The sequence below is a fragment of the Hordeum vulgare genome, chromosome 7H, assembly GCF_904849725.1.
Source record: "Hordeum vulgare subsp. vulgare chromosome 7H, MorexV3_pseudomolecules_assembly, whole genome shotgun sequence".
Taxonomy (NCBI): domain Eukaryota; kingdom Viridiplantae; phylum Streptophyta; class Magnoliopsida; order Poales; family Poaceae; genus Hordeum; species Hordeum vulgare.
The window spans coordinates 256,489,792-256,510,873 of NC_058524.1; the positions used below are offsets into that span (position 1 = coordinate 256,489,792).

At 47.2% G+C, this 21,082-nt stretch overlaps 2 long non-coding RNA genes across 2 annotated transcripts; both read left to right on the forward strand.

Annotated features, from left to right (window-relative positions):
* Window positions 1–3,233: 3,233 nt before the first annotated feature.
* On the forward strand, window positions 3,234–4,305 carry LOC123409684. Its single transcript, XR_006612885.1, has 4 exons — window positions 3,234–3,487; window positions 3,597–3,693; window positions 3,792–3,988; window positions 4,172–4,305. It is a non-coding gene; the product is annotated as an uncharacterized LOC123409684 (long non-coding RNA).
* Window positions 4,306–4,753: 448 nt separating this feature from the next.
* Window positions 4,754–5,498, forward strand: LOC123409683. Its single transcript, XR_006612884.1, has 3 exons — window positions 4,754–4,842; window positions 5,033–5,117; window positions 5,260–5,498. It is a non-coding gene; the product is annotated as an uncharacterized LOC123409683 (long non-coding RNA).
* The last annotated feature ends 15,584 nt before the right edge of the window (window positions 5,499–21,082 follow it).

Consider the following 21,082-nt stretch of genomic DNA (forward strand, 5'->3'; position numbering starts at 1 on the left):
CCTCGTTCTGACTTACGGATAATAATCTACGGGCGTTTTAAAAAACATGGAATTCCCTGGGATTTAAATAAAACTGAAACCTGAAAAAAAATAGCTACGGGCCTAAACAAAGGGCGCAACATAGCAAAAGATGCCTAAGGCAAGGATTAGAGGCGGCAGGTTAGCTCATCTCGCGGGCCTGGCCCAGGAGAAGGAGGAAGCCGATGGGGAGCGGGGCGTGGGCGCGCTGGAGGCGAGGCCGGCCAAGGAGCGACGCGGTCAACGTCGGGGCGAGCGAGTGGCTGCTCGGCCTCGTTCTCCTGGCGAGAGGCAATGGCGGCGGCGGCTGCTCCCTCCGATGGCGCCAGCGGGGATCAGGACTGCGGGGACGAGGAACTAGCGAGGCTCGCCGGGCGGGGCCGGATTTGAGTGGACGTGTCGGATCTGCTGACTGCAAGTTCAGGCGGCGACGTCTTGCGGGCGCCAGGAGGTGCTGGCCGGCGAGAAGTTGCAGGTTGGGGCTCCGACGGGAGGAACTCGAGATGCCGACGGCTGCTGGAGGCGGGGCACAACGCAGGGAATCGAGGGGGCGACGATGAGGCGGTAGATCCGGCGCGGGCGGCAGCTGGCACGAGCTCGAGAGCTAGCTCGGGGAGAGGATGCGGTGGCTTCTCGGGCGAAGAGAGGCGGCGACGCGATGGGCTCGTCCGGGACCGATCTGGGCCCGGCGGGCCCGCGGGAGGAGGAGAGGAGAGAGGCCGCGACGGCTAGGTTAGTGTTTCGGGTGCGGATCCCGAGGAGGATTAGGGGGAGCCCAAATAGCTAGGGGGGCGTGTTTATGTAGGGAAAGGGGGCTAGGGTTAGCAGAATTTCGCCCCGGTTTCAACCGCGCGATCGAAATCAAATGGTTTCGCATGCGGGACATGTTAAGTGGCCTTGTGGAGTAGGTTAGCTAGAGATGAGAGGGAAAACGGGCAACCGACAACGTATTTCAAACACCGATAAAACGTCCGACGATAGACCAAATACGGTGCCGCTACGGTCGACCGTTCGGGTACTAGACGGACTACGATCGCGACGAAATTCGACAGGCGGCCTAGCTATATCTAATCACGACCGCATGCCAAGTTTCATCCTGACCAGAGAAAGTTTTTCAACACACTTTTCAAACAAGATTTCGACGATGCCACGGCGCGTGCGGGTGCGGTCGGGCTCAGAACGGACAACGACGCGAACCGGCAACTAACAACGGATGCAAGTTTTGAAAACGGGCGGCAACGGGATGCCGATGCAATGTTGATGATGCGCATGATGCGATGATGATGCGACACAAGGAAATAGACACACGACGAAAACAGAAAGAAGGGGGAATCTTCTGGAACGTCGGCATCGGGCTGTCACAGATCTACTCCCTCCTTTCCTCCCGTCACCGTCGTGGAACGCCACCGGGCAAAGCCCATTGGCAGATGGCGGTGACGGGGGTCTCTCCTTCTCTCCCACGGCTTGGGGTGGGGCGGGGCCCCGACATGTGGAGGCTAGTCGGGTCTTGCAGCAGCAACCCACCCTGCCTCGCGACGGCGACAGACGACTTTGTAGCCGATCGGATCTCGGATCGGCGGCAGCGACATGGAGGGCCTGGTGGATGGATCGGTTGTACGTGTGATCTGGCCCCCGGTCAGATCTAATCTCGCTGGTGTGGCCGGCTCCATGTGCGACGGCGGTGCTCGATGGCGGTCCAGTGCACACTGGATGAATGTTCCTCGATCGGATCCGGTTGAGAACCCTAATCTTGGCTTGTTGCCAAGGTGCGCGATGACGGTGTTTTCTGCGCCATCTCCTTCTTGAATGCATCGTCGTGGAGAAGCTCTAGACCCTATCCGCCACCTTCGGGGAAAGCCTTAGATCGGCCGATCGGATGTGGCGCTCTTGTGTTGTATCCCTCTTGGGGGTGTCATTCTTGGATGTATGCATAGGCTCGAGGGACCCGTGGACAACATCTGCGGTGGAGCAACGTTCCATGTGATGTGACACATCAACAAAGTGGAGTCTCGGTGGCGTGGCGCGGTAGGGCCTTGGCGACGGATGTGTGATGATGGACGTGCGTAGGGAGGAGGTGTTGTGTGGTGCCGTGGTGACGTCGACAACAAGCCTGACAAGGTTGATGCATCAGTATATGCTTTGAAGATGGATCGATGGAAGACGACATCGACGACCTATGAGTGCGTCGGTCTGGTTTGTGCGCCAAACCTGGTATGTGGCTTGATTGGGGCTTCAGATTTAGATGGTAGGCTTAAGTGAAAGGTTTGGGTATTCGACTCATACTTTTTGGACCCCTTCATGAATGGATAGGAGTAGCGACAGATGTTGTTAAGATGATGGCTTCAGACCTATTAATGTATTAATTTGTAAGATTTTTATGAAAAATTAATAAAGTGGTTGCATACATCTTCCAAATGCAGAGCCTAGGATCATCGTCCTTTTCAAAAATAATAGTATGATTACTGCTACGAGCACGGATGGTGGACTAGACTGCAATCCTCACTCCTACCTTAATTAAAAGTGGATTTTTAAGGCGGTCCATCTTAACTTAGTAGGAGGATAATTTAAGGACTTGAATATCTCACATACATGTGGGAGACTTTGAGAGAACTATTAGTTCGCTCGGAGAGGTAGAAGCTAGCGAACGAGTCCTTCGATCTCGATAGCATATCTCCCCTAATAATAAAGCGCGGAGCGCTTCTGTCGTCCGTCGCGGCCTTTTTTAAAAAAAGTCCCGCCGTTTTTGAGGATTCAACCCGCAATCCCTGATTCAGTGGATATCTGAAAAAACGTTTTAGATTTGCAAGAAAGCCCCTACATCTGTAACATTTTCACTCGCGATCCTTTGTTTTATCTTATCCTTTTTCCAGCAGCGACGGAGATCCGGAGGGGCGACGGCGACGTGTAAAACTCCATAGCCGGAGCACCTGGTGCCTGTAGTTCCCATAGCCGGAGGATCCGGCGACGAGCACCGCCCACCTCGTCCCGACGCTGTCCTCCTCCTCCTCCTGGGAGCCCCCGTCGCCGCGCGCCGTGGCGGGCTCCTCCTCCCCCGGCATCCGGATCACCGGGTCCCACCTCCCCTTCGAGGCGTCCGCCCCCGCCAACGCACACAGCAGCAGAAGCAACGCGAAGCACCACCGCGGAGCCATCCGTCAGCGCAGGCGAGGTCGCAGCAGCACCACTATCTAGGAGCACTGCGCGGGGGAGCTGAAACGTACGGGCGAGAAGAGCGGCGCGGGGTGCGGGGTAAAGTAGGAGCTCCCCCTCCCCTCCCGATCCCAGCCGTCATCGGGCGAACGACCCCGGCAACGCTCGATCCGGTACTGCCCCGGCCGGCGCCCTCGCCTCCCGATCCCAGCCGCCAAGAGGCGACCGAACCCAATAACCCTGGATCCGGCAATACGCCGGCCGCGAGTCGACGCGACGGCAGGCGGCGGAGCAACCTCGACGACGGAGGGCGGCGCTGGTCAGTCCATTATCCTCTCCATGCTTTCACTCCTCGCCGTATTTGCAGATAATCCAATTCCAAAGTTGAAGCTGAAGGTGAATTGACTGCTCTGTTGCTTCTTTCCTAGGAAAATACACCCCTCGGTACAAGTGGTTTGAATCCGAGTTCCCCAAGGTGAACAGGAGGGAGACGCCATAGCTGATCGTTCTGATGCACGCCCCGTGGTACGACAGCTACAACTACCATTACATGGAAGGTGATAGCATGAGAGTGATGTACGAGCCGTGGTTTGTGAATTACAAAGTCGATCTCGTGTTTGCAGGGCATGTCCACGCTTACGAACGGATGTCTACTGTCTCTTCAACCGCGCTAGGGGAACAGGTTTGTTTTTTTGCTGATGAATATCTGTACGAAATTCCCTTGTCACTTGTGTTCTGAAATTGATTTTTTGTTTGTTCTAGAGTTGATCTCATTAGAGGATCTTTTGCAAGCTTGCTCCCTTTGGGAGAAATTTGATGTGTATGTATATTATTTTCTTGATATAATCGCTGAAACCTTTAATTATCAGAATATACAAATGCAACATGATATAAAAACAAGAGTAATCTGATCCCTAGATATGGTTCTGTAAAAAGAAAGAATATGTCTTTTCAGCTGGTTTGTCGCCAGCCATTCATTATGTTTTTGATGTTTTGCTTATAGATGTTGATTTGTAATAAGCAGCCCAGTAATGCTCCGGAAATTTGATAGTGGAGTGAAGGTGATCCAAACCAAGACGCATAGTGATGATGAGGTATGTCGTGGCAATGATAAGTCCAGATGTCATTTTAGATTCATACTGAATAGCATTGCATGACATAGGAGGGTAAGCTAGCAGCCATACAAAACAGTGCCTTGATTTTGTGTCTAGACCTGGCAAATATGATTCCCACCTAAATCATAGTTTTAACCAAAAGTATGAACGAATGGCTAGTTCTGGTTTTGTGTTGTTACTGGTATCTACATGTTTCCATGCACTCGTCGGCTTGTCGCCAGTTGCGTTGCACCTACCATCTTTAGTAGCATATAGTCACATACTAATCTCCCCGCGATATAAATAAGTATTTGCAAGAATCTCATCACTCGCGCAAAAGCCGGATGCTGTTCTGAAAGGAATAAGCCCCACCGACGCTGCATTTACACTGGGGATTGCTATAGTAGCATATAGTCACATACTAATCTCCCCCGACAAAATTAGGTATTTGCAAGAATCTCATCACTCGCGCAAAAACCTGATGCTCTTCTGAAAGGAATAAGCCCCAGCGACGCTGCATTTATACTCGGGATTGCACCAGCTTTAGCAAAGGAGCATCTTCTAAATGCAGAAAACAAAGGTGTCCTGAGATTGCTCCTTTCAATCTCTCCCTAATAATAAAGCAAATACGGTTGCACCAGCTTTAGCCAAGGAGCATCTTTTAAATGCACAAAACAAAGGTGTCCTGAGATTGCTCCTTTCAAGTATTTTGCAAGACATGTATTTAGTTCCAGGCTGAATGAACTAACCAATATAAAGCAAATTCCCAGGTCTCCTCTGCAGGGATGTCAGCCCAGATGGATTCCGCTTCTACATCAATTTGTTTAACGAGATTGATCCCCAGAATATTTATTCGTGAGTAGACTCCCCTGCTTCACCCTCAAGTTTTTTTTGTTGAAACAATTTGTTGTTGTATTCCTAGATTTTTCCATGTTATTTTCAGAGCATGCATATTGCATGAAAATGGTATGCGTTTTACTAACTGTGTATTTTCCAGGCCAAAAACACATGGACTATACCACACTTGGATCTCTGTGGCAATGGCAGCACATTGACACAATTTTGATTCATGAAAAAGTGGAGTTCAGCTGACTGAACTTTGATGTGACTTTTTACCTGAATGTTCCGCCGTGTTGTATCTTATTTACAAATTACAAGGCATAACGTTTTCATCATTTGGTTGATCAATGACTTCTGGTGTGCCGTATATGTAAGTTGAGTCGAGGATTTTGGATAGTTTTTTACTGAGCCACAAAAGAGTTTCAACAAAGGCATGTAATGGGGCAACATTTTTCTTTGCCAGTCATTATGTACTACAAGTCGAGAGTTAATATACCCTGATACGAAGCTACTGCAGAAGTCGATTCTCTATTCTGGCATTGTGTCAAATGCATCATTGTATCCTGTTTAGGCCTGACTACATTACATGAATAGCAGCCAAATAACTGAGCATTCTTAAAGTCGCTCTTGTGCTTTAGTATGTCACAAGGCGCTCATCCGCAGATCCACCTCCTGCTGTCGTCACGTTGCTCCCTGATCCCCCGTGCCGCCCTTGAGGTCTGCCGTGCCAGCATCGACACGGGCATGCTCTTGGCCTTCAGAGCAAGGTGTTGTTCATGCTGTGCAATATACGTCGATGCAAGCGCTAGGGTGTGGGTGACGCTTCTAATCCAGTTTAGATATGAATTACTAGCTTGTAGTGGTATTGCTAAAACGATTTTTGGCGGCCATTTTCATCGACGATACTGCTTGTGTGCTCCGCCCTCTGTAAGCTATGAGCATTGATATAATTTTGAGTTCTATTACCGTACACCCGCTTTGCGTCCGTCCAGTTGTCGTTGTTTTTGCAGAAAGGTCCCTATAGTTTTTGATAATTTAATCCGCGGTCCTTTTTTAAGTGGATATAAAAAACGTTTCGTTTCTACACAACAACCCCTACATTTGTAAGAATTCACCCTGCGGTCCTTTGTTTATCTTATCCACGCGATGTGAGGCGCAGGAGACGTGCTCAGGCGGGGGGAGGGAGGACGGCTCGCTGTGGTCGAACGGGAGGAGGGAGGTCGCGGTGTTCGAGCGGAAGGAGGGAGGCCGCCTCCATCTGGCCGCTGTTGGCGCCGTGCTCGAGCAGGAGGAGGGAGGCCACCTCCATCTAGATATCGGCGGCGGCGTCCACGTGGAGGAGTTGTCCCCAATCGCCTGTCGTTTCCCCGCGCTGGACAAGATCGGCCATGGCCGCCTCGAGTTCGTCTGGAAGAAGATGCTCGCTCGCGTTGACCCCCTGCAGTTGTCCGTCAGTTGGGCCACATTTGTGGAATCATCTCGGTTGACGGACTCGGGCTTCTCGGATCGAGCACCTTGAGCGATTTTGTGGTTTGATTCAAGAATTTGTGGCATACTATGGTCATTGCAATTGTGTTTTTGTGGTAATTGTGCAGCTTTATGATGCAGTTGGAGTTTGAACCAATGATACGGACGCCCATTGTCTATATGTAGGTGTGACCTTTTCTCGATGTACCTATCCTCTCGATGAACATGTGCGCTTTTGGTTGTGAAAAAACTTTCATTAGTTGGACACTTTCATTATAAAGTGATCGCCTTACTATCATGTTGTCATAGCTGCATAAACATCTTCTTCAATAATATTTTCATGGTGCCATCTCTATACCGTCACTGAGTTTCAAAATCTCCACAATACTACTATAATTTTGAAGTTCTGGTTTATGTGGGATGTAGTAAAATAGGAAATCAAATGACCGGGTTCTCATGGATTTCTTCCAATCGACAATGACATTGACCAATGAATGTGAAGAGTGAGCCTCTCCAAGGGTGGCCCTTCTCTTCTCCCCGAGATTGATGTGGATGTGGCATGCTTGCTCTTCACGTCTATGTGCTTGTTGTGTTTACTTGCATCTAACGAAAATTTGCACATTTAACTTTATCATAAAAATTTATTAAAATCGGATATAAAGTTGGTGTACAATGATACATGAATTGATTATACTTTTTCTTTTACCCGGTGCAACGCACGGGCATTTGTGCTAGTACTCCATACGCACCAAAGTGCTAAAAACGTCTTAAATTTTGATATAAAGAAAGTACCATCTAGGGCGAACAATTGATCTGGCCCAAAAACTCCTTGTACCTCTCCAAACAAATAGCAAATAACAAATACTCCTAATAATAATCAAGGAAATCCATACAAATACAACAAAATGACGAAACAAAGTTGCCATGATCTACAAATAAACTCGCATATACTCCTATTTTACTCCATCCGTTCCTAAATATAAGTTTTTTAAAGGTTTCATTAATAGACTATATATGGATGTATATAGACATATTTTAGTGTATACATTTAATCATTTTGGTTCGTATGTAGACCTCTAGTGAAATCGCTTAAAAGACTTATATTTAGGAAGGGAGGGAGTAGAAAATTGTCTAGTGTACTAAGCCTAAAGCAGGAAAAATGGCTCTTTTGTGGACAAAGTTATATTATAGCAAGTTCATAATATTCCATGATGATAAAAAAATACACTTCATGCAATTGAGTATATTTTTTTTGCCATGATCTGGGACTAAAAAACTAGTGAGCTCTTAAACTTTGCCCTTGTTTAGCATTGAAATTTTCTTAGTTTTCTCGTGTGAGTATATTTTATGGTATGTATAGATTGTTTCTTGTACATTAAGCCCACCTCCTGTTTTTTTGTATAGATTGAGATAGAAGCCCATATTGTATATTATACTAGCACAAGGACCCGTGCGTTGCAACGGGGAATACAAATTTTAGCTATTTTTACTTATTTTTTGTATGAAATGCATGGACAGTTTTTTACTTAGCAAACATGTTTTGAATTGATGAACTTTTTTGAAATTAGAGAACAAATCTTGAAATTAATGATTTTTTTAGTTTATGTGAACATTTTTTTAAAAATTTCATAGACATTTTCTTCGAACTCATGAATATGTTTTTAATGCATGATCATTTTCCGAATTATCAATGTTTTATATTTGCTAAATATATTTTTGAAAATCATGAATGGATAATTCCTTATTATTTGTGATCTGATCTCAGGTATACCATGAGGCATGCCATTTTTGGTACAGAAGTACTGGTGCAATAAAATGCATGGTTTTTACTGAATGTACAACAGATTCTAATGGCATTCGTACACTCTCAGTAACATGTACTTTATTGTCAAAGCTCTGTTACAACATGAGCCATGGCATTTGGCAAGATATAATCGATGACGACAGGAATACTGATGACTCGTCAAATAAACAATGAACTTTTCTGTGAGTTAGATGTCATGCATCACATTTATAAACAGATATACTGAAAATGCTTAGAGAATTTGGATATTGTCCACAAGGCTGAAAATACACAAGACACCTGCATATGTGGATCAGCTGCATACCTATTTATGGCCGGATAGTTCAGAACAATATCGAAGAACTTCTCCAATGCAGATAGTAGAACAACCTTAGTAGCTGCTGGTATCATTTGATACATCTCCTTTCATTGCCACGCTATTTTTCTTCATGATAGCAGCCGAGAAACCTAGTGCCCACACCTAAGATCAGAAAAAAGGTTAAAAACTCTGTTTATGTTCCAACAAACCTTTGTTCTCTATGGGGTTAAAAATGATTGAGGATAAAACACAACTGACAACATATTTGTCAGATATGCAGAGTATGCGAAGAGGATCTTTCTGTCACATTTCAATAACCACCCAATTCTGTTCAAATAAGGCCAGTTAGAGTTTTTACCTGAAAGTCCGGGACAGCAACAGGCGCTGAATCGATTACGGAACCCCTGATTTTCTCCACCGCCGAAGGATCCTGACGCTGCAAGTTCTCCAGTATCACACCATAGCTAAAGTAGAAACAAAAAGTAAGCTTGAAAAATCCCAAAAGGGTTTCAGTTAACTCTTGAATGCGGAAAATCCAAAGAAACTGCACATACCAAAGCCAGCCGGTGTTACTGAAAGTATGGAAAACAATCTTCTTCCCATCCTCCTCCCTGACCCAATCCGCAAGGTGTTCCAAGAGCAACTCCACATTCTTCTCGGCCTTCCCTTTCACATTATAGCTGACGATGTCAGACATGGGGAGGGTGAAGGTCACAACATGGAACCCCCTGGGGGTCGATGGGGACGAAGGCCCCGGGCTCGAGCTCCACGGGCCCCTCCTCCTCCGCGTCCGACACCGTCTGTGGGTACCGGTCCACCAGCCACCTATAGAACGCCGGGACACCCTAGGCAGGATGTAACCCCTAGGCAGCTTTCCCAATCATGAGCTGCGCAAGTTTCTCTATATCAGCAGTAAGTTCAGACCCCATGCCTCCCCTAGTCTTCTCTCCTCCTTCCTCTGCAATCAGCACCCACACAACAACAACCACATAACCACCAGATCACTCACTTCAGCTCAGCCAACAACAACCAGCACCAAGCACAACCAATAGTGCCAGTAGCACCAAACTCAATCTCTCCTCCTGATAGGCATGAATATTTATATTAAACTAAAAAACAATCAACACCAAGTACGTGCTCATCCTGATTTTTTTATAATCGATGCATGATCCTCCCCTCCCTTGTTGGTGATGAACCGAGAACAACATAGATGGTGCCTTGGAGCTCCACTATCGTCCCACGATCTGGCCGCCCGCTCGTCGAGTGCTCTGGATCAGGCCAGCAGCTTCGCCTCCGACCGTCACCTGCCTCGCCTTCGACCCAATTTGGACACCCACAGGACACAACCTCCACAACTTGCGTGCCATGGTGCCCCCACCAGGTCTGGCCGATCATGTGCCGCTCATCCTGACAGCTTCCCCGTCTCGTGGCTCACGTTGACCGCGAGGAGGCCAGCGACTCGTTCAGGCGCGACCAACTGCGCCATGCATGTCCCCTTCATCTACTTCTTGAATACCACCTGTTGATGTTGATGCCCCCTCCATTAGCATGATAGAGCATCAACACCTAATGGTGCCGTTTCTAGCTCCTTGTTCCCTCCTCCATTGCACCAGAGAGCAGCTCCTGCCTCTTCTCATCGAATGGGAGCCTCTGGATCCAGCGGCTCAAGACTTGGCCTAGATCAACTTCACGGGCGCGGCGATAAAGAGGCAGAGGAGGTCCTGGGCGGGGGAGGTGCGGACAACAGTGAAGAGGAAGTCCACCGGGAGTGGACCCGCGTCGACCACCTCGCAGTCGCCGGGCATGTGGATGCCGGCCAGCCTCGCGGTCGCCGGGGATCTGGATGCCGGCCACCGGAGATCACCACCTCTGTTTTCTATCAGGTGGCAGCCACGGTGCGTTGGGGGCGATGGGAGTGTTGCGGCCAGCCGGATCCTGTGAACGAGTGGGCGTGCCAGAGGCTGCAATACTGGATCTTCGTGCGGTCCGTGGCCGGGGCGAAGACGTAGCCGCCGTTGAGGATGAGGCGGTTGTAGGCCAGCGGGGGCTTGGGGAGGCGGGCCTACGTGCCGGAGAATATGTCGTTGACGAGGATCTCGTCGGTGGCGCCGTCGACAACGGCGACACGGGCGCCGTCGGAGGTGAGGACGCCGACGGCCCTGGAGAAGGGGAGGCGGGCGCAGCGGTGGCTTGGGGAGGCGAGCGCAGCGGGGGCTTGGGTAGGCGGGCCTGCGCGCCGGAGAAGATGTCATTGACGAGGATCTCACCGGTGGCGTCGTCGACGGCGGCGACGCGGGCGCCGTCGGAGGTGACGACGCCGACGGCCCTGGAGAAAGGGAGGCGGGCGCGGAAGCGGAGGAGGCGGCGTTCGGGGGTGTGGAAGAGGGCGAACGAGAAGGCGGCGCAGCCGGGCTCGAGGAGCAGGGAGCTACGGTAGGCAGGGAGGGACTTCTGGAGTGCGGGTTGACTACCCAAGACCGTAGGGTTTTTTTCGTAAATTTTCCACGACGGATGACAGAAGCGATCGTCGCTTTATTATTAGGGGAGATATATACATGCACATTGCACCGATTAATACATTGTGCATTATCATAACTATTCACATGGTATGAGTTACCGTGATCCAATCCTAGTTTCCGCTCACCCGCGCCGCCGCTGCTGCGCCACCCGGCCGCCGCAGCCGCTCATCGTCGCCGCCTCCTTCCCTCCATACCGTCGTCGCGCCTCCCACTGCCGCCGCACCCTAAAACCCTACCCGTCACCGCTCCTAATGATAGCCGCCGCCAGACCCCTCAACCCTAATCTACCCCCCACCCACTGTCGCCGCCTTCCCACGCCGTCGCCATGTCTTTAGGTTCCTCCCTCTTCGGTGCTAGTAACCCCTTCGCCAGCCCCGATCCCATCGACATCCATGATGTCAACACTTCGAGCAGGTTCCCGTTCGTCTTCATCAACATGAGAAGACCTAATACGCCTTGAAGACGTACTTCGCCCGGAGTACAACATCCTTGCCAACGTCGACAACTCTGTCGACTCGCGTGCCATTCACGGTGACTCTGAGTGGACCGCCATCGACCCGATGCCTATCCGGTGGTTCCATCTCACCATCTTGAAGGACTTGTCTCACACGGTCGCGAGTGATGGTGTTGATGCTCGCGCCGTCTGGACTAAGCTCACTGGACTCTTCAGCGACAAACATATCCAACGTCGTGTCTTCCTGCAATAAGAATTATTTGGATGTCACTAACACGACCAATTCGTTGATGACTACTATCGATGCCTTAAGACGCTCACCAAGGAGCTTCGTAACATCGGTGCAAAGATTGATGAAAACCTCCTCCTCATCACCCTCACCGCTGGGCTCATTGAGGAGTTCGACAACGCCGCGTCCAACCTTACCTCGATGATGGCGCCCTCTTTCCCCAAGTTCATCATCTATCTTTTCTTGGAGGAGCGCCGGATGAAGCAAACAAAGTCCCCGACGCTGCACACCGCCCTCACCGGTGGTATCACCCGGGGCATGCCTCTACCGCCACCGCCGGGCTTCCCACAGTCGCGGCCTTCGGCCCCGGCACCACAGCAATACGCCGCGTTCCCAGCGCCCGCCTACTCGTAGTTGTCGACCCCTCCAGCCGCCCATAGCCATAGAGGCAAGCGCGAGGGCCGTAAGCAGTAGCAGAATCAAGGTGAGGCTCCGTGTCAGCAGCATAGCCGACTCTGCCGTGGGCTAGCGGATTTAACCCATGGGTCGGCTCGTCCACGCATACACCAAGACGGTCCCTCGCACCCCTGCCCCCGGCATCCTCGGCCTGGGACCGCGCCAGGTGACCCCCTATGCATACCTCGCCACGTCCCAGTATGGTGGGTAGTCGCCGGTTGCGCCTTCGTATGGCGGTCCGCCGCCCGTAGGGTACTTCCATCTACCACTTCAGCCCACTAGCATGCTACCCCAGCCGCCCGCACCGTGGGATCCGACCATCCTCTCTGCGCTCCACACTACTCCTTCACCGAACACCTACATCGGCGGCGGCGACTGGTATATGGACAACGGGGCCGTGGCTCATATGTTCTCTCATCCTGGTAATCTCACTTCCTATCATCTTGTCACCACTTCTACTCGCATCACCCTCGGTGACGTCTCTTCTCTTCCCATTACACATGTTGGTCATGCCTCGTTTCTGTCTACTTCCACGCCATTATCTATGTCTAATAGACTTGTTTCACCTAACCTCGTTAAAAATCTTGTTTCTGTTTGATGTCTCTCTCGAGAAAATCACGTTACTGTTGAATTTGACAAGCTTGGTTTTTATATCAAGTACAAACGAACGAGGATGGTGCTTCACCAATGTGAAGTCTCGAAGAACTCTACCCGGTGCACTCTTCATCTTCCACCATCACCACCGCTCCAGTCGCTCTCTCCGCCAACGAAGATCTTTGGCATGCTCGTTTGGGTCATACCAACCCCATTACAGTTCGTCATATTCTTATAGTTTCAGCTTCAGTTGTAATAAGATCGAGGATCACACTTGTCATGCATGTCGTGTTGGCAAACATGTTAGACTTCCGTTTAATAATTCCTCAACCATTGCCTCTTTTCCCTTTCAACTTTTACATGGTGATGTATGGACCTCTCCGGTTCCAAGAAACATGGGGTTTCTTCATTATTTTGTCATCCTTGAAGATTTTTCTCACTATGCGTGGACTTTTCCCTTAAGGCGCAAGTTGAATGTGCTCCCCACACTAACAACTTTTTACTCCTACGTCACCACGTAGTTTAGTCGTTCCATCCATGTGGTTCAAACTCACAATGAAAGAGAGTTTGATAACAGGCCATCCACTCTTTACTCACCCACCATGGTACTGTCTTTTCACTTACCTCCTCGTACACGTTGCAGCAAAATGGACATGCCAAACGGGTCTTTCACACGCTCAATAACTGCGTCGACACCCTCCAGTTACATGCTAATGTCGTGCCTCGCTTCTGGCTGGATGCTCTTGCCACCACATCTCTTATACTTAACATTCGGCCATGCCGTCCTCGTTGGAACTATGCACCTAATCATTTACTCTTTGGGACTCCACCTTCCTATGATGGTTTATGAGTGTTCGGGTGTCTTTGTTATCCCAGCATCGCAGCCACCACACCTCACAAACTCGCCCCTCGATATCTCGTCTGCATCTTCCTAGGTTATCCTCCCAACACCCAAGGCTACGGGTTCTATGAACCCATCTCCCATCGAGTCTTCACATCGAGGCACATTTACTTTGACGAGATGGTTTTTCCATTTGACCAGGTACCCCTATTGATCCTTCGTCACCGCCGCCTCCCAGTGACCCCTTGACGACCGCTTCTCCAGGGCCCTCCCAGGCGGCCCTTGAACCACCTCACGGCTTTGAGCCGCGTCCTCTCCCTGCTGTAGCGGCTCGCCCGGCTCCCAACCAGGCTGCCACGCTTGCGCGCGTGACGCCCGACCCGACCCCAACGGATGGCGTCGTCGACCCTTCGGCTGGCTTAGCTGTCACGGTTGGCGCGGCTGACCCGGCCAACCGCCTAGCCCCTCCGGGCGGCTCGTCTATTTCTATAATGACGAGGTCGTCATCACCCTCTACCTTTGTCACACCGGCTCCACCGACTCACCACATAATGATACACGCTCGGGTTGCCGTCTGTTTCTCGAGCAGCCGATACATGACTGGCGAGTACCTTCCCGCGGCCGTTCCGTCTTCCCCTTCCCCTCTTCCATCATTAAATCGAGCTGCTCTTCATGACCCTCACTGGCTCACCGCAATGCAAGAGGAGTTTGACACTCTCGAGCGCAACCAGACGTGGCATCTCATTCCCCGACCATCTCATGCCAATGTCATCACTCGCAAGTGGGTCTTTCGTCCAATCCAAATGGGTCCCTTGAGCGCTACAAGGATCCATGGGTGGTCCGTAGATTTAAATAGCGCGCGGGCGTCGAATTCACTGACACCTTTGCTCCTATTGTTAAACCGGACACCATCAATGCCATTCTTGAGTTGACAGTCTCTTGTGCTTGGTAGTGCGTTAGTTGGATGTCTCCAATGCCTTGTTGCATGGGCACTGGTGTCTACTACTCAACTTTATTCTTGTAGACCCGTGTTGGGCCTCCAAGCGCAGAGTTTTGTAGGACAGTAGGAATTTTCCCTCAAGTGGATGACCGAAGGTTTATCAATCCATGGGAGGTGTAGGATGAAGTTGGTCTCTCTCAAGCAACACTGCAATCAAATACAAGAAATCTCTTGTGTCCCCAACACACCCAATACAATGGTAAATTGTATAGGTGCACTATTTGGCGAAGAGATGGTGATACAAGTGCAATATGGATGGTATATATTGGTTTTTGTAATATGAAAATATAAAAAACAGCAAGGTAACAAGTGGCAAACAGCGAGCAAAACGTTATATTAATGCTTGGAAATAAGGCCTAGGGTACATACTTTCACTAGTGCAATCTCTCAACAATGCTAACATAGTTGGATCCCTCAATGAGCAATAAAGAATCACTCCAAAGTTCCTATCTAGTGGAGAACAATAAGACAAAATTGGTGTAGGTAGTAGAAACACCTCAAAGTTATTCTTTCCGATCAATCTATTCAAGAGTTAGTACTAAGATAACATCAAGCTATCCTTTCCGTTCAATCTATTCAAGAGTTAGTACTAAGATAACATCAAGCTACCCTTTCCGTTCGATCTATCTAAGAGTTCTTACTAGAATAACACCAATGATACATATAAATCGACCCTAATGTCACCTAGATACTCTAATGTCGCCTCAAGTATCAGTGGGTAAATTATGCGACATGCATCAAACAATTTCAGAGCTATCATATTCAATCCAACACAAAGAACATGCAAGGAGAACCCCAAGATTTCTATTGGAGAACATGGTATGAAAACGTGCAATCAACCCCTATGCATGGATCCCCAAGGTCTCCGGAACCCGCAAGTTGATGCCTCAACATATATCAAGTGAATCAATAGTGTACCCCAATGACACTACGGGTATCCCACGCAAGACTTACATCAAGTGTTGTCATACCAATATGCTCAATCCAACGTGATGAGATGTTAAAGGAAAAGACTCAATTCATCACAACTAGATGGTAAGGGAAAGACATCATATGGTGCAACTATATTAACAAAGCCCGTGTTCTTGAGATCGTGCTATATCAAGAACACGATTAAGAGAGAGAGATTGAACACATAGCTTTTGGTATATACGCTCAGCCTCGAGGGTGAACTACTCCCTCCTCGTCATGGCCTCCATTGAGACAATGAAGATGGCCACCGGTGATGGTTTTCCCTCTCCAGCAGGGTACTGGAATCGCTCGAGATTGGTTTTTCGGTGATACAGAGAGTTGCGGTGGCGGAGCAGAAGTTCTCTCTTTACTTCCGGGGTTTATGGGATTTATAGGATTTTTCATAGTTGGAAACACGCGCAACGGAGCCACGTGGGCCCCACAAGCCATCAGGGTGCGGCCAAGGCCCGGGCCGCACCCTATTGACTTGTGCCTCCGTGGCATCCCTCCTCTAGTGGTTCTTCGCTCCAACGTTGCTCACATGTTCCAGAAAAAATCATAAACAAAGTTTCAGGCGATTCCGAGAACTTCCATTTTGTGCACAAAAAACAACACCACGGTAATTCTGCTGAAAACATCGTTAGTCCGGATTAGTTCTAAATAAATCATATAAGGTGCATCAATACCATATAAAGTTATTATAAACATAGGCAAATATGACATAAATAATTCTTAAATTATCGATACGTTGCAGACGTATCAGGCACCTTGCCGAGAAGGTCTACTATCGGCAACCTACTGGCTTCGTTGACACCAACCATGCTGATCACATGTATCTGGTGTCTTGTTCTCTCTACGGGCTCAAGCAGGCACCTTGGGCATGGTACCAATGGATTGCAACATTCCTCTAGCATCTTGGTTTCTGATCCACCCGCTCTGATGCTTACCTCTTCGTCTACCATTAGGGAGCTTCCACTATATACCTTTTGTTCTATGTCGACGACATTATCCTGACGACATCCTCTCATGTGCTTCTTCAGTAGCTCACCACTCGTCTCCGTGGCAAGTTTACACTCAAGGATTTGGGAGCACTGCATTACTTCCTTGGCATTGAGGTCAGCAGGCTCCCGATGGGTTCTTTCTGCACCAGCAAAAGTACACTCATGAGCTCCTTGAGCGTGCCGACATGCTTAACTGAAAGCATGCATCCACGCTCGTCGACACAAAGGCCAAGGTTTCTGCACTGGAGGGTGTCCCATGTGCTCCGCGCTCTATCACTTCATTATGGGCGCCTTGCAGTACTTGACACTCAAACGAACGCATATGCAGTATGTTGTTCTATAGGTGTGCTTACATATGCACTTTCCACGCGACTCCCACTGGACTCTGGTGAAGCATATTCTTCGATACATATGCGGCATGAGCATGGTTCTCACACTAATGGCTTCTGCCTCCACCGACATTGTCGTCTACTCCAATTGGGCTAGCTACCCAGACACGCTTGTTCTACATCTAGCTACTGTGTCTACCTCAAGTCCTTGCTGATTTCATGGTCATCTAAGCAACAACCCATGATATCTCGCTCGAGTGCTGATGCGGAGTACTGAGCAGTGGCTAATGCCCTTGTCGAGTGATCTTGGCTCTGTCAGTTGCTCCGGGAGTTGCTTCATGAGGTTCGCAAGTCCACGACTGTCTACTGTGACAACGTCTCTCCGGCCTACCTCTCTGTCAACCCCATTCATCATCGGTGGACGAAACACATCACTTTGTGCGCGAACAGGTTGCTCTTGGTTGCATACATGTTCTACATGTTCTGACCACCCAACAGTTTGCCGACATGATGACCAAGGGGCTGCGTGCCTCTGTCTTCGAGGAGTTCAGGTCCAGTCTTTGTGTTGCTAGCGACGATTCGAATGCGGGGGTGGGGGGTGTTGAGTATATTTTGTATCATGTATAGATTGTTACTTGTACACCAAGCCCACCTCCAATTTCCTTGTATAAATTGAGGTAGAGTCCCACGATTGCACATCATATATATGTGCAATTTGCACCGATCAATACATTGTGCATTTCCACAACTATTCACATCTCCAATTGAAGTAAAACCAGCCAAGGTTGAGCAATGCAATTTGTCAGGGCCGAGAAGTTTGAATTGAAAAATGGATATAAAAACTTGCGGTGTTCATGGAAAAAGTAAAGTAGGCAATTGAGGGGAAATTATTTAAGTCGAGTAAGGAAAATTTCGCCAAATAATTTACACTCAAAATCACATAATAGATTTAGAGAAAATAATTGTTTTCATAAAAATAATGGAAAAAATTAATTTTTTTGTAAAAATCCATGGAATAAAATATTTTCCATGGAATATTCAAATAAATTTTCCATGCTATATGACAAAGAATTTACAAAGAAAAATCAATTTTTTGTGGTGTGCAAAATAAATTTGCCATGTTACCTACAATAGAAATATCATGGTCTAATTAATAAATTTTGGCATAGTCTAATTAAACAAATTGCCATGGTCAAAAAATAATGAAATTGCTTATTGAGCAAGTATCCGGTGGAAAAAATGTGAAATATTCATGTAAAAACATTACACGGAATGTTCAAATGAACTTCCCATGGTATACACAAAAAATTAACCAAAAACACTATTTTGCCATGATGTATAAAATAAATTTGCCATGCTACCTACGATAAACCATCATGGGCGATTAATAATACTCACGGTCCAATTACAAAATGTCCCATGATGCAAATAATAAAACTTCCATGTAACCTAGGAAAAAACTACCATGGCCTAAAAAACAAAATAATTTCGGTGCTACAAATAATTAAATTGCTTATTAAGCAAGTATCTGGTAGAAAAAATGTGAAATTTTCATGTAAAAACATTCCATGGAATGTTCAAATAAATTTCCCATGGTATATGCAAACAATTAAACAAAAACACTATTTTTCCATGGTCTGTAAAATAAATTTGCCATGCTACCTATAATAAACCACCATGGTCAAATTAATAATATTCCGTGGTCTAATTAAAAAATATCCCTTGGTGCAATTAATAAAATTGGCAACGCAACCTACTAAATAACTACCATGGCCTAAAAAAATATAATTTCCATTCTACAAATAATAAAATTGCACATGGCAATTTTAGGAAAAAATATTCTCTAATAAACATGACAACCTTTTGTAATTCGTATTGGGCACATTCTAAAGCTAAGAATTTTGTTCTTTGAAAAGATGAAGAAACTAGGAATTTTCCATGGGCACATGAAAAATTGTAGAAATTTCATTTTCTTAGAAATTCCTTTTTGGGGAAAATGTAATGGTGACATGGCAAAATCTACGAATTTGGTCCTTTGTAAAGGATGGCAATCTTTGGAATTTGCCATGGACACGTGGCAAAAATTGAAAATTTTGATCTCTAAAAAAACTAGACAAGTTTTAGAAATTTGTCAAATGTACACATGGATAATTTATGAAGATTTTTCTTTAACAAAGATGTCAAAATTTAGCAAATTTCCATGGGCGCATGGAAAACTTAGGAGATTTTTTTCTTTCAAAAATAGATAAAAATGTAGCATGGAAACATGCACATTTAGGAAAAATGTATATTTAAAAATGTGGACAATTTAGAATTTTCCATGCTTTGATAAGAGAAATTTCACATGTGTTCAAATAAAATTTGGTATGGTAGCTGTACATCTATTGTGATCTAAACTATGAACGCACCACAATGCGTGACCAAGATTGAGATGTCAATTTGTCTAAACATTGTTAGCAATGTTACATAAGCGTTGACCAAAAAAAATCTACTTGCACCATCATGCCATTGGTTGTTTAACCCATTTTATACTAAGCCAAACCTAACTATTAATGAAATAATGAACTATGATAGTCATAAAAAATGCAGCTTACAAAGAACAAATATGTACATCACATGCATCTAGTTGTAGAGATGGGTGAGTTGAGTAGAAGCATAAACCAACACATCATGATATGCTATTGATGAGTTCGACGAGCACCAGAAACCAATGTCCTCACGACACATTTCCTCGACCCTCCGGCATCCGCCGTCGCAGGAGCAACAGGTGGCAAGCAACAAGCATAACGGTACATGACGTCCACATCCAAAACCCTTGCGAATTACCACAACACCCTAGAGAAGAGCATGTCACAAACACCCTGGAGGTGTCGGTGCTTGTTGAGTGTAGTCTGGCCTAGTGACTGGAACGTGACGCTCACGACGTCGGGTGAGGGGGAAGGATGTCAGAGAGAACGCTCCCGGGTGATTGCGAGGAGCACAAAGGTCCCTGATTAAGTGCGTCCTCGGTGAGGACGATCGCAATTGCATCCTCCTCCTTCTCGAGCTTCTCGCGGAAATCCACCCAATACGCTGGAGGTGGAGCCACCATGCCTAACTTTGCAGGAGGCACGTCACCATCGCCTCCCACCGCCCGTGTCCTTGCAAGCAACCAAGTTGCGGTCACCACCGAGGAGATGCATGCGTGCTTACACCTCCATTTTGAGGTCCTCATGGGAGCCACCCCAAGAAGCTAGCAATGGAGCGCCACTGTAATGACCTCCACCGAGCCGCACCAAAGTTGCGTTCCGCCAAGTGCACTGGTGCGAGACACCCTGTGGTGGTCATGTCCACCTTCCGCTCAAACTCCAAGTGGGAGCCACCCCGATATGTGATGACCCATAAGTTTAGGGGATCACAACAGTCTTCGAGTAAAGTATTTCGAGTTTTGACCTAAATTTATTGATTCGACACTAGACGAGCCATAAATATTTATAGACCATAGTAGTTGAGTTGGCAATTAAATACCTAGATAGGTAACTTTCCTCGCACAATTTACTAATAGAAAAGTAATATGATATGAGCAGTAGTGAAATAGTAATAGTAATAGTACTAGTAACAATATTCCCTAAAGGTAACATATTGCATTAGTAGTAATTGTAAAGAGAGCAAAAATGATGAGAACCATAGGCATGGAAGTGGATAGTGCTTTTTGATTAGATGAGATTCATTATTTAGTAGTATATCATAGATCGATATCAAACTAGCTTCAATTCATTAATCACATGTAGGCATGTATTTGACATATGGTTGCACGTGCTTGCGATCAGAACTTACACAACATATTTTGTCCTATACTCATGTTTTAGTGGGATCCGAATGGAAATTAAGACACTCCTTTTAATAGATAACCAGAACAAAGCATTAGCAATCAATGAATACATGTAGTCTTCAAGGTAAAGTAATCCCCATTGACATCCCAATTATTGTCACCATGGTGTCTTGAGTTCAGAACATTAACAGGTGCATAGAACTTGTATATATGATCCAAAATACAA